The sequence below is a fragment of the Chelonia mydas genome, chromosome 1 (genome assembly GCF_015237465.2).
Source record: "Chelonia mydas isolate rCheMyd1 chromosome 1, rCheMyd1.pri.v2, whole genome shotgun sequence".
NCBI classification, from domain to species: Eukaryota; Metazoa; Chordata; order Testudines; family Cheloniidae; genus Chelonia; species Chelonia mydas.
Genome location: NC_057849.1, coordinates 18,290,609 through 18,304,920, shown reverse-complemented (window position 1 = coordinate 18,304,920; position 14,312 = coordinate 18,290,609). Strand labels below are relative to the sequence as shown.

The 14,312-nt window shown below is 43.0% G+C and overlaps 1 protein-coding gene across 1 annotated transcript in view; it reads left to right on the top strand.

The window, feature by feature from the left end:
- The window catches only part of TENM4 (teneurin transmembrane protein 4), a 1,747,045-nt gene that overhangs the window by 990,757 nt on the left and 741,976 nt on the right, over positions 1-14,312 (top strand). The window lies entirely within an intron of this gene.

The window sequence follows — 14,312 nt, the reverse complement described above, 5'->3', positions numbered from 1 at the left end:
TAGATAACTTTGAAGGTCTTTGTCATCACATATTTCCATGATTCTGAGATATTCAGTCAGCTAAGGACTTATCTACACAGGGAAATTAGGGTGGACACAGGCGCTGACTTTTGTCTTTGCTGGTGGGTGCTTTCTGCCTTCTGGTTTCATTGTGTGCCGTATATGTTGTCCTGCCACCTTCCAGTGGATCGTGAGTGCTGAGCACCCCCTATTTTTTTTTTCGGTGAGTGCTTGAGCCCTGGAGCACCCATGGGTTTGGCTCCTATGAGCGTGGAGTACGCGAGGATGTTTGAAGTGCACTGGCTATTCTGCACTAACTTCCTATTGTGCACTAGAAGTGCCTTTGTGTGGTTTAGCTTTCTGGACAAAGGCACTTTTAGTGTGCAGTACGAGTGTCCATGCGGGGAGTTAGTGCAAAGTAGCTTGTGCATTGTAAATTCACACCCTAGCTTGCTACACACTCGCTTCCCCGTGTAGACAGCGCCTTAGTTCATAAAGGCAGATGTTTAAAAATAAAACATTCATTCACCCACATAGGTCCCCTTTGTTCGAGTTACAGCGATTTTTTTTTTTTTTTTTTTTTTTGGGAGATGGAGTTGAAGATGCAGACCTCTGTGGTTGATTTGAGCCCGATGAGTTGTGTTCTGTTGTCACAGATGCTGTTTTTAAAGAGCTCTGTGTTTGCCATGCCTCTGCCCATGCTTAACCTAATGCCATTCTAAAAGTTCCCAAGTGTCTTATTTTTTTAAATAGTCACTGAAAAATTGTCTCTGCTATTATTAATTTATTCCTAATCAAATGTACTTTAGGGAGAAGCTGGAGAGGGGTTTGAAACATGATAGGAAAGGTGCTAATTTGATAATGGTGAGTAAACTACATTATGGTTTATGTGCATTTTTTCAATGTAATTCCTTCTAATCCCCTAGCCATCCTTATGCCAGACTGGGCAGCTGGGTAAATTCCAGTTGTCCACTTCATACTGCAGTGAGATTTTTCTTTCGGACTCTTCCAAAAGATTGACCTCAATTCTTTTCTGTCCTGCTGCAACTGCCTCCAGATTTAACAAAGGCCTAGATTTTTAGAATAGCTGGTGAGCAGTTGTGTGCCCAGTCATTGTAGTTGTGTGTACAGTTATGAAACCTGGGCCACAGAGCTTTCAGGTTTCCTTGCTGCAATTCATATAGACACTGCGTATCCCAGCATACAGTGCTCCCTCTTCATTCAAGAAGACAAGTTAAAGATGAAGGTGACTGTAAGATGGGTACTAATGTCTATCGGCTCCCTGGATCACATCCTCATATTGAAGAGGAGGAACTGCTGTATCCTGCTCCATTTTATTTAAATTAGGTGCTACCCTCAGGCTTCTGGCAAGTTGACAATGTGGCTCATCTTTGGGTGGAGTTCGGTTGCCACAGCATAACTAAAAAGTATAATTGACTGTGGCAAAGAGCACACCTGGCCAATCCTAACTAAATGTTGTATCCTCCCTGTTTAAGCCCAAGTGTTTCCCTTCCACTTGATATCATATTGAAGTGCAGATATTACTGGCAAAACTCAGCATGTGGCTTGGCTCTTGCTGCTGCTGCAAATCTGCCAAAGGTTTCCCTGGACATGACTGGACTAGTGGTACTGTGGAAAAGGAAGCAGATGTGTCCTCCAAATTCTACATGGTGCAGTGAACCTGAGGAGGAAAGACACTGGAAACATCTGTACCCGGCTGTGGTGAACTCCACTAATGCCCTCCCTTCCCAAATAGTAACACCACAATTCCACTGCTACCTTTGGTTGCTGCTGTCGCAGCTGCAGTCTCTGATCCTTCTGATTGGGGCAGAGTATGAGTTAATGTGGCATTAAAGAGCGTTCGCTTTGATTCTTGTTGATGGTAGTTCTCAGACTTGGATGGGGAGCATACCTCTGAGATTGGTTGTTCCAGAACTCCACCTCATCCTCTGACCAGGCCAATTTTCCCTTTGTAGGATGCGTGCTGTGCACAAGTTTTTTTCAGGTAGTTATGCAGTGCGGGAAGACAGTCCAGCAGACCCTTCTGCATAAACCTCAGGCAGCTGAACTTGTGGATCTTTACCCAGACCATCCGATGGGGCTCCTGGACCTTCATGCCCAGCAGTAAACACTCTTCCTAATTTATTCATTGCAGCAAATTGATGGCAAGTGAAAGATGGGCTGAGATAAAGCAGTCTGCACTGTGTGGTCTACATTATGGAGATGTGGGAACAAAGAGTGGGAAGTGTTGTCTTTTGCTCCTGATTGCACATTTCAGCTGTAAAACAGAGTGAACAGTAGTGAAAGGACTCACAAAACAGCCTTGTCACCCAATTAAAAGATGAGGGCTCTGCTTCTGGCCTTGAGCTCTGGGACAGCAGCACTGGAAGATTAGCCAGCCATGTGTATACAATAATCACTATTAAAAATCAGTGTGTTTTTGTCAGCTGTTATTGTACAGTGGTATCTGTGAGATCTCATATTTCCTCCCTTTGTGCCAGAATCTGATGCTTTATACTGGGTGAAATCCTGGCCTCATTGAAGTCAATGGTAAAACTCCTCTTGATTTCAGTGGGGCCAGGATTTCACTCATTAATAACCTCACTCCACAAGCAGCCCCACTGAAGCGAATGAGACTTGTTGTGGAGTAAAGTGCTAACACGGGTAAGGTGATCAGAATTTGGTCCTAGATTTAAAATAAGCAACAGTTGTTGTCTATCTGCAGGCAAATGTTGGCAGTTTAATAGCAACCACTCTAGCAATATCAGTGTGCTCTGAAGTGCTACGTGACAAGGAGCCTTTTGTCCAAGCTTTGAGTACAGTGATTCTGTTAATTACAATTTAATATGCTTGCTCAGCTTTCGGCTTCTCTTGTTACATATTTCTGTACAAGTGGCCTGTTAGCTTTGAATACACAACATACCACTGAGTATCGGTTTACTAGGCATCCTCTTGAATTTAAAAAGGCAAAAAAGTATTACACAACACAAGGGTGATGCTGTGAAAATCAATCTATACGAGGGTGGATTGATTTAAATCAGGGCGATATAAATCAGCGATTCAGATCGTGATTTAAATCACCAAGTGAAAATCTTCAATTTAAATATTCAGTTTTAATCATCTTTTCCATTTGAACTTCAGTTATTTTCTACAGAAAGGTGCATTCTTATTGGTAGATCTAGCCATTAAAATATGTTGTGTTATAAATAAATAGAGCCTTTACACTAAATTTGGTACATCTTTTTGCTACCTAGGAGGGTACACTATAACTGTTGTGACAAAGTTCCTGCTCTACCTTGGTGGGTCTTGCGCTTATTGGCGGATTTGCTCGGCTTGGAGCTTTACGGCAGCCCTCAGCTTGGCCGTTTTTCTGAATTCACAGTCCAGGTCGACTCCTCTTGTGTCTGATCAGGAGTTCGGAGGATTTGGGGGGAACCTGGGCCCACCCTCTACTCTGGGTTCCAGCCTAGGGCCCTGTGGAATGCAGCTGTCTAGAGTGCCTCCTGGAACAGCTGTGCGACAGCTACAACTCCCTGGGCTACTTCCCCATGGCCTCCTCCCAACACCTTCTTTATCCTCACCATAGGACCTTCCTCCTGGTGTCTGATAATGCTTGTACACCTCAGTCCTCCAACAGTCCGCGTTCTCACTCTCAGCTCCTCGCGCCTCTTGCTCCCAGCTCCTCACACACACACCACAAACTGAAGTGAGCTCCTTTTTAAAACCCAGGTGCCCAGATTAGCCTGCCTTAATTGATTCTAGCAGCTTCTTAATTGGGTGCAGGTGTTCTAATCAGCCTGTCTTAATTGTCTTCAGAAGGTTCCTGATTGTTCTGCAACCTTCCCTGTTACCTTACCCAGGGAAAAGGGACCTACTTAGCCTGGGGCTTATATATCTGCCTTCTATTACTCTCCTATAGCCATTTGGCCCAACCCTGTCACACTGTATATATTTGTAGCTTAATATTTTCAGATTCTTATTGTACATTTTAGTATGTTAGCAAATGGTGAATGACATATTGCTTACTTACTACGTAATTAACTTTTTGCTCCTGATTTGCATCAGGATGCATTAGGATGGTAACTGGAATTTAAACAGACACAAAAAACAGTATATACAATTTATTTTTATTAAACAAAACAACCTCAAATGTTTTGGATACATAAACGTCTCATAGAAACATGTTTCACATTTACAGCTACGTAATTTATTTAACAGATTAACTGTATACAGTGAAAGAAACTGGTTATTTCAGGTCAGTTTGGGAAGTTTTTCAAATATGTCTAAGTGAAAGTGACTGGAGTTTAAATTCCTACTTGTCTAAGTCTCTTGACGATGAGACTGCCTCCTAAGTTACTTAGGCTGACCTATTGTGTCATATTATAAAGCTTGTTCTCAAAAGTTAGATGTTTTCCCCCTGATTCATTCTTTTACTTAAAGGCTGCTTTTCTATATAAAGTTTTTGATAGCGGCTCATGGGTTCAGCATATTTATTTTTATTTAAATGTTTTAAGAGAATAAAGTTTAGGCCTTAACATATTTTGTATTAAATTCAGATTTAATTTTGAACACGTTTCCTTTTAAAAAGAAAAACTTATTATAATTTAAATAACAAAATAAAAAATATCTGATTTTTTTTTTTAAAAAAACACATTGATTTTTATCCACCCTGATCTGTACCGTATGCCAACCTTTTCTAACCCCTGTATTGGCCTGTGATGTTTTATTCATGTGCGGAGCAGTGGATGAAGGAAGGAGAAAGTGCTATGGAGTGAATACTGAACATCCTGTTGCTGCTTGAGTGATTGAGGGTGGAAGGTGGTAGTGGTGAAATGTGGGTATGAGATTGTTGGCTTTTCAGTTAATGATGATGTTATATTGAGTATTCAATATGCCATCATTCCCATTTACAGGGTATCATTTTTCCTTTTCTCTCTCCCCCACATCCAGGGTCTTGCCAAGTCTTGTTGTTTCTTCCTCTGTGACATCTCCAAAATCCACCTTGACTTCTGAAACACCCCGATCTATGCCCTAGGTGTCTCATGTCTCAGCTGCTGCAGCTTTCCTCCCCTTTGGTCTTCCTGCATCTCATGTCTCCTTTAATCACTCTATGGCTATGGCTACACTAGAGAGCTAACAGTGGCGCAGCTGGACCAATGCAACACATTCTTTTGGGGGCACTGCGTATGTTTGGTGATGCCTCCCACCTCCTGCTATGCTAAGCATCATCCTTCTGCGTCTTGTTTCTAAGACTTCTTGAAAACTCACTTCTTTTCCACAGCCTTCCTAAATCAACCTCCATTGACTTAACCCAAAGGCAAGACTTCTGTGGTATTTAAACCCAAGCTGGGCCATTAGTTCTGTTGCTGAATGGGAAAAGTGCAACCTATGAAGTCATCACCCTTGCTTCCTCCAGAAACCACTCGTACCCACTGTCGTTTCTTGGAAGTTCCCCATTCAAATACTGAGTCAGACTTGTATTGTTTAGCTTGTGAGATAATGTGAAGTCTATGACTGCAGACAATTCAGTGATAGCTTCTGGTATTAAATTGTGCCTATTCATAGGAGCTGTCGTACTGGATCAGACCAGTGGTCCATCTAGTCGAATAGTCTGTCTTTGACAGTGGACATTAGTAGCTGGGTCAGTGGAAGGAACCCCACAATAGGCAGTTATAGGATCACCTTCTTCCCATCCCCAGTAGTTCTAGGTTACTTGTATACTGAAGCAAGAGAGCTCCCACCCTGTCCAAAACTCTTGTTTGTTTTTCTGAGAGTTTACCCTTATAACTCCGGGTGCATTCATTATCTATATAAATATTTAATCCTTCTGCCAATCCAGCTAAGCTCTTGATCTTTTGTCGCCAAGTGGAGAACACATGTTTGTTGATGAAAACAAGAGGCTGTCCATTTGGGAAGAGCTAGTCCCAGTTTTCTACCAAACAGAAGGTCTGGTGTTTATGGTTCTCAAGCTGACATGGGGCTTTGAAGTCCTTTGATTTCTCTCCCCCAAAGAACACCACAGGCATGCAGGAAAGTACTTAGGCCTAGCGTGCTTTCATTACATTTTCCATGTTTTAATTTTTCTGAACTTCAGGGGCACTGGCATCCAGTGTAATAAAAAAGTATATTCTGTGAGAGGTCTTATTTCAGAGCTTCCCACATGATATGGAGATAAGGAGATAGCCATATACATAGTGGAGCAAGTATCATTCATCTTTATACATTGCTAAATTAAATATATAATAATACATTTGCTCAGTAAGTCTGGAAGATACTTGTGTTCTCATTATGCATTCTGCTTATATGTGCATTGAAGCACACGTATGTTCGGTTGAAGTGACTTGCGCATACGGGTTTGGCTGGTAGAATCTTGTGCTGTGCACGTGGTCTGGGCAGGGGAGAGAGCTTTGATTCTGCCGTGTCTTTCCAAGTGGTGCAATCAACCTTCAGAAGCACAGCACAGTAAATACCCAATGGGAGCTTGGTGTGCAGCAAGCTGACAGATTCCATCTTAGCTATGGCTGAATTTTATTTTAATTTTTTTAAATGATCGACACGGTCTCTTATTGACTCCCCACAGGTGCGGTGAGGTTGAAAACCCTTCCCATTGCTGTCTCCTGGCTTTCCAGTAGATACTTTTACACTGGCCGGGAGTCAGCAATGTGTCCCTACACGGACACAAGTGTCTGTGGTAAAAATATTGAGGTCTGTGGTAATTTTTCAAGAAAGGTCGAATGACTGAATGACATAACCCCCCCCCCAGTGTCCGTCACTAAGTACGGTAATTTTGCCAAGTGTCCATCTTGCAACCTGGTAGTGCCGACCTCTGACACTGGCCCTTGCCATGACAGGAACTCCGGGTGAATTCATTGCTATTATTTGTCTTCATCGAGTGGAGGATAGACTCCCCAGTTCTGTTTCCATTCTTCCACTGTGACCCTGTGCAGCCTGAACTCTCAAACTCCCTTTGCCTCCACTTCCTCACATGTGAAATAGTGACAAGTGTGCTTACCCAACTTTGCAAAGTCCATTGAGATCTGCAAATAAAAAGCACCATAAGTATTAAATAGTGGTTTGGTTTTCCTTGTCTTAATTTGTTGCCAAGAGTGTGCCCTGGTTAGATAGGCAATATAGTTATATACATTTCAGTCTTGCCTGTTCTTTAAAAGACTCCCAATCACTTGTAGTTAAAGCCTCTGCCATTTTGTCGCACCAGCTTAGCTGCCACCATTTTGTCTCACTGGAGCACTAGTGTCAGGGGTGTGAAAGAGGACATTAAAGGAGAAGGTGGCCTAAGAAAACAATGAGAGATTAAGCAAGAGTTTAGCAGAAGTGCCTAGATGTTTTTGTTTTCTCCTTCTTCTTCTCTAAGATAGGACATTTGTTGAACTGCTAAAGTCGGCAGGAAGTGAGTTAGAAAGAATGCATCCCTTCTTCAGTATCCCTCCTTTTAGCATTCCACTTAAAGCTTGAGTGGCTGCTGTATTGAAGCACTCACCTCTGTTCCTCTCCATTTCTTTGTACCCTATTTGTCAGTTGTCAGGGAAGGAGGAAAAAAAAAAAGAATGAAAGGACTGAAAGCAAATGGTGATCTTGGTGAGATGAAACTTTCCCTTCTGAACTCCTGAGAGCAGATATTATACATGCAGATTTCATTCTCCTCTTCACTTGGGAGTAACAACCAGCACGCATCAAGATCCATTCAGTTTCAGTGCCTACAAACCCTTCACTGAAGTGTTCAGCCTTTACTAGCCTGCAGACTGTTTCTTCTCTTTGGCTCCCTTTGTTCCGATGCCTTTGGTTCTAGCAACCGCACCTCCCGCCAACATGGCAGCATCTTGGTTTTCAAAGAAGATGCATGGTCATACAGCATTTTATTTTGTCTTTTGGGAATTTGCTTGTTGTGCAGTTAAAAGAAGAGCTTGGGGGAGATGTGGGGAAAAAAAGGAAACCTGCTATAGATGTGGGATGTGCATTTGATGATAACTCAGGGATCCTCCTGCCAAAGTTTGTTTTAAAAACCTTGTAATGAACTCGGGGGCAATAAATGCCTTGAGGCATGACACGTTTGAGACGGGGCCACGTGTTCATTTCTTTCCAGGTCGCCCCACACCCATGCAGGCATCCCCCTGCTGCAGGAAGACAAGAGATGGCTGAATTTCCACTGTCTGAGCACTGCACTTGCCTTGTGCAGCCGCATGCAGAAAGCTTTAGTTGCTTCAGTCATATCCAGTTGCAGAAAGTGACTCGATTATTGCTGCTGTTAATCCTGCTCAACAGAGACTGGTAACTTGTGCAATCTAGAAATGCAGAACCCCTCCCGCAAAAAGACAGATAATAGCAGCCCAAATCATTGCCATTACCAGGCTTCAGGGAAGGACGTGAATTGTCATTGCCAGCAAACTGCGTGCACTTTGCTCTTGTTTTGTTTTTGTATCTTCTCCCAAGCATTTGGATCAAAAAGACTCGACAGTAGCTTAGTTTTTTCCACAGAATGTCTCAGTAGGCTGTTGACACAAAGTATTAACATGAGTGCGTTGTTACTAAAAACCCCAATATACAAACCCAAAGAAAATGATGAACACATAACTAATTACACCTTTTTTGTTGGTTTGTTCCTCAATCTGTCATTGACCAAATGAAGGTAATTCCCACATCGCATCGCATCGATAAACAGATGTGTTTTGGGGAGGGTGTGACATGCACTGTCTTAGCCTCCAGCAGGGAGGAGAGAAAGTGTTTACGGGGGGAGCAATTTCCTCTATAATTTGAATACTTAGTCGTGCCTCATGTGGGAAAAAATAGTCTAGCACCACACTGTGTAAATATCCTCCCTTTGTCAGGCTCATGTTGGGATGCAGCTCCTGGGGCAGGGATGCTGTCTGCAGAAGGCCCTGGGTATCCTACTGCGTATGCATCTTAATGACAGAGCTATGGAAATATAGGGCCTGATTCTCCTCTTCACATCAGTAAAGTTTCTTTGACTGTGGTGGAGCTACTCCCGATTTACACTCATGTAACTGAGAGGAGAATGGGGTCCGTAATATCTCACTAGATCATCTCCACAAGGCAGAAACTCAAATGATGTATCTCAAATAGTATAACTCTGCATATGTAGAGGTACGGTGGGGTAGAGAATTATAGGGAAATAGCATTGGCTATATCTTTATGCCTGGTTTTCAGCTATTCAGCGTCTAATTCAATCTGTAAAATATATGCAAAGAGCAACTTCCATCTGAGGCCAGTTTGGCTTAGTCAAAGAGTGCCTCTTGACTCCCCTGGTTGGTCCTCTTGTTGCCCCGAAGCTCTTGGTTTGAGACTTGTCTGCGGTAACATGCTTCCCCTACACACATGGGCCCCGGTCCAGCAGAGCACTTCAGCACATGTTTAACTGCACCTGCGTCGTCACACTGATGTTAATAGGATTATTCAGGTGCTTACATGCTGGACCGGGGACTTGGTAAATCCAGGGGAACTCTGTTAAAGCAGTCTTCAAAGAGCTGTGTGGGATTTTGTATAACTACTCTACTCTAATGCGAGGATCTGAGGAATGAGAGATTAGAGCAGCCTCCACCATTTAGCAGACCTGCTGTGCCTCTTCTCACAGCAGTCTCCCCTTAATATAGCTCCATTGACTTCAATGAAGTTAACTCTTGATTTACACCAGGTTGAATGAGAGCAGGATCAGTCCCATTGACTCTGGGCTCCATACATTTCCATAACCAAGTCTTGAACCAGGAACATGTAGGTAGCAGCCAGGAAATCAATGAGTAGTGCACCCAAAGGCTGAATCAGCTGAGGAAGTAGGTTAATCTCATCCTAGCTGATGGTTGCACGTGGCACAGCTCGTCCTTGTAACTTGCATCCAAAGATAGCACAGCACTTTGCAAACGTCACTCCAGGCTCAAAGCATCTTTGTAACATTAGTATTATTTCTATTTGACAGGTGGGTAAACTGAGGCATATAAAATGAGTGATTTTTTTCCACCAGTCAGGGCAGAGACAGAAATAGAACCCAGGTGTTCTGCCTTGTAGTCTCTTGCTCTTACTGCTAGACTACATGTTGTAGATAAACTAGACTATATATAAAATAAAAAGTCCTACAGTACTCTGCAGTTATGGTCCAAAATGCTACAGTAACTCTATTGTAGGGGTTGCTTGTTCAAAAAACAATCTACACCAACTCTAAGTTTAAATATTCAAAATAAATCATGAGTTTCTGTCATGTGGAAACAAAACTAATGATACAGTAAAAGACTACATTTCCATAACTTTGACTCTCATCTGCATGTTCAGCATTTGAAAGTCAATGGGAGCCGTGTAGCTAAGTGAAAATAGACAGCCTTCCTTTCCGTTGGCAGCCACAACACTATCCTGGAGCAGAGGAATCACCTATGTGATTTGCATTTGATTTCCTCACTAACCGATAAGCAGCCTGAATCCAAGCATAGGAGATGCATTAAAAAGATCTGGATACTGTAACGATATAGAAATGAAAAATATTCCCGACATGTAGAATGTGCACTGTCCCACTGAAAACCACCGGCTCTGTAAGTTGGGAGGGAAGAGGATGGTCTGGTGGTTAAAACATATACCTGAGGGCTGAGATTGGGGTCTTATTCCTCACTCTGCCAATGACTTCTTCTGGAACACTGGGCAAAGTTCTTAAAGAGACAATGTCAACTTAATTTATTTTAATTGACTCATTTAAAAAGTAAATCCATTTTCTGATGGCACACACTTTACATACCATGCTCTAATTCTTCAGTAGCTTTTGGAAAGCATTTGTAAAGGTTTCTCCGCTCCCTATGTGGTTAGAAAGGTCTTTTCAGCAAGGGAGAAATAGCCTAAGGCCCTGATCCTGCAGCGAGGTCAATGTGGAGTCCTGTTGCTATTTGGAGGGCTCCCTGGGGGTATGAGGGTTACTGCTTAGGTCTCGTTGTTGGATTGGGGTCTAGCTGACTCTACTGAGGAATGTAGCAAAATCAGGTATACCAAAAGGTTTGTTGAATGCATAAAGATAGACATAAATATATTTTTCTTCTAACTTAAACCTCAGTTGCAGGCCCCTATCCTGCCCTAAGATGTGCCTGGAGGTGGAGTTCCCCACATGTGGATCCTGCAGTGACAGGACTGAGGCCATATCAAGTGCAACCTTTTCAATGTGATAACAGTGGCCTAATTTTTTACATCTGTGAAATGCAAATGCTTATCTGCCTTACAAGGTCTTGAGTTGTGCTGCATTAATTTTTGTTTAAGTGCTTTGAGATCTCAGCAGCTATCCAAGTGCAAAGTCATATTGTTATAATTCCATGTCCATGAATTAGAAAACAATCCCTTCCTGTCTGCATCACTAAAGCTTTGAAATCAGATGCATTTACGTGTTAGACTGAATGACAATCAGAAATGCTATTGACTGTCACGTCACCAGTTAGGAATTATTAGTAGTGAGGATTGAGCCTAGTAAAGCTTTTTTGTGGTTATTTGTGGTGTTTTCTCCCAAATTCTGCTGTTTAGGAAATTGAACCAATATAAACATATGGTATTAAGGGTCGATGTGATATATACCAAAACTAGGGAAATCCAGAGTTAAGGCTGAAAATCTACACTGTGGCTTCATCTGTTGTTCACTTTGTCATGCCTAGTCATCTGAGTACTGTAATATTGTGTGTAGGAAAAGGCCATCTTCGTAGACCCTCACAATGACCCACAGGGCAAAAAGAAAGTTGGGGAAGGGAACTTTACAGAATAAAACATACAGCTTCCAATAGCTTGTGCTGTCAGGTTTTGGACCATTACATAAGAATACTCTGATACGTATTTATTTCAAATAAAGGAGGACAGCATAGTAGCCTAGATTTCCAACCTGAGATCTGTATTTCCTTGCTATTTTTGAGCTCAAAGTATTATTATTTACTGTTTGTGTTACCATAATGACTAGGAGGTCTAGTATCACTGGGTGGCTGGCCCCTTTAGGGGGAGCCTACCTGTGACAGGCTTCTTTAAGGCGAATGAAGCCATCTTGGCCCACGTTTAAGTAATTAACTGCCTAGGTGTCTGGTTGGTTGTTGTTTGACTAACGAGTGCCTGGACCTGAGAAATGGCTACCAGTGCTCATTTGTAGGGGGTGGTCCTAGCGAGAGGAGGTTCCTAAGGAGAGGCGCTTCCAGGGAGAGTGACTTAGGGAGGGAACTCAAGGTAGTTGCAGAGGGACCAGACTGAGTAGCTGTGTGATGCTTGGGGAAGAGTTGCAGCCAGCAGGCAGGACCTGCAGAGCTCCTGGCTCCAGGGAAGGAACAAAGGTTGAGAGCACCTCCCGGGTAGAGGTCCGAGACATGGGAATGATAGACTCAGACAGAATCTGCCTTCCCTGCCGAGAAGCCTGGGTGAAGGTCCTTCTTGTGTTTGTGTTGCACTTTCCATTCATAAATCAGACCCTCAGAAGGGGGCATTGTTGGATACCTGGAAGACTTGTTGACCTTATTGATGACACAATTGGGGAAATGAAGGCATGAGATACCTGCTGTGCCACCCCTGGCCACAAGGGCAAGTGTGGGAGGGAATGCGCCTTTTACACACAGTTCCCTGGTGCATTAGGCAGACAGAAGAAAAAGATGGCCCGTGCTCCAAAGCGCGTATCATCAAAGTCTAAAGGATTTTGACTGTTACTCCAGTATGCTACTTGTGTATATTTGTGGCTGATGAGAATTGCAGTTAATTCTTTCACATAAGATTTTCTTTGATGTGAAGGACCTTCCGCTGGAAGTCGGTGCCATTCAGGTCCCACACTGGGACTGCAGTCAGTAAAAGAGCTGCATTAGGGAAGAGGTGATCTGTGCACCTTCCTTCTAAGATGGGGAAGGAGTCTCCTTGCCAGTCCTGCAGAGAATGGTGTTAATTGCAGCCAGGGGATCTGCTCCTGTATTGATCCAGTGGCCTTCACAGCATGCACATGGGAGCTATAGTCTCTGTGTCAACCCACAGTCAGTCAGGAGTATTGTGTGTGGAGGCGCTGCCCTGCATCCTGATCCTGGAGTGGGGTGATGGATTGCCTGGCCTTGGTGGGAAGGCCTGAGAGCCCTGGCTCTCTTGTATGCAGTTCGTATTCTACAGATCTCTTCATTGCTGGATACTGCCTCACCGTTCTTTTGCATTTTAGGAGTGAGATTTTGGGTTTTTTTGCCTTCTGGCAATAAGGTCATTGTTAGGATCCGATCACTTTCCTTTTCAGTGCAACCCACTGTACCAGATGATGATGTGGAAGGAAAGTGACAAACGTGAGGCTAATTAGAGCTATATGTCTACCTCCTGTGAGTGCTACAAGTGATGTTGCCACATTTCACCTTTCACTGGACTGGCAATGCAAAGGTGGGAAGAGGCAGGCTGTCTAACCCACAGTATGGACTTCTTCCAGTAGTGTGCTGTTCAGATCTCACCCTCTTCTCATTGCTGATGAGGCTGGGCAGGAGGGAAAAGCATTTCACCACACAGCCTACATCACAGTTAATCAGTCCTTTTTATATATCTGTTTTAAAGTAATTTTATTGCTTAAAAAAATTAAAATGTGAAGTTGAATTGAAACCTCAAACTTGAGAACAAAATAGTGATTTTTGGAGAACAACAGTAATGCCACAATAGCTCTGTGATCCTGCAGTCCTTATGTACTTATGGCTTCCATTGAAAGGAATGGGCATTTGGTATGTGGAAGAATTGCAAGGTTGGACACAACGTTTGTCCAGCTGAGAGCCACATTTGTAACTTATCAGAAGCTCATGGATCACATGTGACTACTGTGACATTACCCAGGGTACAATCTGGATCATTGAACAGCTGTATCCCCTGAATTCGCTAGCCTGGGGTGCCTTTTACACTGAGTTGCTGTTAGGATATCCACTCCTGGTCTGCTCACTGCCTTTAGCATGCAGAGTCACTCCCTACTGAATATATGAGCACTCTGACCAGACGCTCATGAATTACATACAGGGCAACACCTGCAAATTCCTAGTCCCAGCCGTGTCCCCGAGAAATGTGCGTCTTGTACTGCTCAGTGCCCCCCTGAACAAATACAAGCTCACAGAAAGGAAAATGATAACGCACCAGCCTTGTTATCCCAAATGGTGTTTCCGACACACTTTAACCCAAATACACTGGTTAAGATAAAACAATAAGATAAATTTAACAACTACAGAAGGCTAGATTGTAAGTGATTACAAGTGATGATGCATAAAAATCAGGATTGGTTATAAAAAAAAGATTGGCTAACTTAACAAACTACTGGAATCGAAAGTGAAGGTTTTCCTCACCATATGCTG